We start from the raw sequence: 1,876 nt of genomic DNA, 5'->3' as shown, positions 1-1,876 counted from the left end.
GTGTGGGAATCTTATGCCTTTGTAGATGTTGCCGTTGCATCTGCGGGCTTGCTCTTTGAACGTAAGCTGTACAGCTTTCCTCTAATTTCTGAAGTTATTTTTTCTCTTTTGTGTGCAAATGAGTGTTTGATTGTCTCTAGCTCTGTCTTTTTTTTTAGGAGAGTAAATCCGAGGCATCTCCTGACGAAGACTGCACGATTATTGAGGAGCCAGTGCGCCGTTCTACAGCTAACGCAGACCTTCCTACTGCTGAGATTGAAGACTCCATAGAGATGGGAGAGTCTTGTGAGGTAATCGAGGCTTATTCATTATATTCCATAGGAAGTAATCATAAGTTTCACTTCATAATGATATGATGCTTAAAGTTATAAATGGGCATGCTGTTTTGTTATGGAACACACAATATACTCATTTTGGATCATAGAATTATATTACTATTGCTAGACAATATCGTATGTCTGAGGTTCATTAACTCGGACTCTGTTTTTGTATCATTCTCTTTTGCTTTCTTTGTTTTGCAGGTTTGCCCAATCTGTCAGAGAGAATACCCAATAGATGTCCTTCCATTTCATGCCAGTATGTGTGGTGAATGGTAAGACGTTTTGACTATAGATTCAGATAAAAAGATGTGTTTGTACATGTTGGCACATGTACTTTATGTACACTGCACAAACACACTTTAAATTAATAATGTCATTACTGTATTTGACAATGTTATCTACAGATAAATATTTCTTGCGACCAGCTTGCTTGGGACCAGCTGGACAAGCAAGGACTTATTTTGAAATAGTCATGAAAATGAGTTATGATTTTACTTTTTTTATTTGGGCTGCCTAGGGAAGCAGCCAGGACCAGAAGTGGAGAGGAATTGCCAGCACCTTCAGTTCCAAGAGGAGCTGAATTCTCAGGACCTTCATGTCAGTTGTTCCGACAACATGAATGGTGAAGACGTCAATCGACATGTTTGTCAATTGCCATGCAGAAGCTGAAGACTGGCTTCAGTATTAATTAAGGTTGGTATATTGGCGCACACACTTCCTATGTTTGATGTTTACCTGGTATCCTATTTTGTATGACGGTATTTGCACCCTACTTAATGAAACTATATCCAGTATCCTGTCGTTTTGTGCCTAGTGTTCATGCCATATACTGCCATTAAATGGGGCACTGCCATCTCCCCTTTGTTTTTGCATTTACATTTTGACATTCTGCTAGTCTCACACTCAGTTTCGCTGTCGTGACACTGTTGACCAGGGGTGGAACCGAAACTGCAGCAGCAGCTCTGACCCTAGTGGATGTTGCTGATCTTGACCATCGTGAAACTATTGGTTTGGTGGGTAACGGTTACAATTTAGCATGTCTTACACAGAGTTTTACACCATGTTTGTCATCACATGCATCAAACGGATAAGTGAGTTGGTCAGTGTTGGCAAATTTTAACAAGCTTTGTGTGTCCCTCTGATGTACTCCAAATGTTGACTATTTGAAATTCAACTTTTGCCCTTTTTGTGGAATGCCTCCTGGAGTCAACTTTCTACCTAAATAAATTTGGTCCCCTTTTGTGATGTGTCCCTGTTGTAGCTCAAGAAAGCAGATCTTACTGAATTAGAAATGAGCCGTGTCACTGATCTTTGCCACTCCTGGTATCAAGCTACTCTGAACTCCACCAACCAGGACTGGCTGTTTCAGTGTCTTCTTTCACATGCTGTAATAATGTGATCAATGAGGAGAGTAAAGGGTTAACATAAATTAGTTTCAGACGTATTAATATAGTAATTAAGAGAGAGAAAAACCAAACTAATGCCAGTAAACTTGAAAGTGATGTATTTTATTTTTAAAGTGGTTAGCAGAGTTATCTATTCATATTAGGTTTTGA

The 1,876-nt window shown here is 39.3% G+C and overlaps 1 long non-coding RNA gene across 1 annotated transcript; it reads left to right on the top strand.

Annotated features, from left to right (window-relative positions):
• Positions 1-235: 235 nt before the first annotated feature.
• On the top strand, positions 236-1,284 carry LOC311063761. The gene is made up of 4 exons (XR_014602645.1): positions 236-290; positions 522-592; positions 838-1,013; positions 1,216-1,284. It is a non-coding gene; the product is annotated as an uncharacterized lncRNA (long non-coding RNA).
• The last annotated feature ends 592 nt before the right edge of the window (positions 1,285-1,876 follow it).

This window comes from Gymnoscopelus microlampas (genome assembly GCF_963454915.1).
Source record: "Gymnoscopelus microlampas genome assembly, chromosome: 16".
Lineage (NCBI taxonomy): Eukaryota > Metazoa > Chordata > Actinopteri > Myctophiformes > Myctophidae > Gymnoscopelus > Gymnoscopelus microlampas.
The sequence above is the reverse complement of the archived record's forward strand: the minus strand, read 5'-3'. Positions and strand labels throughout refer to the sequence as shown.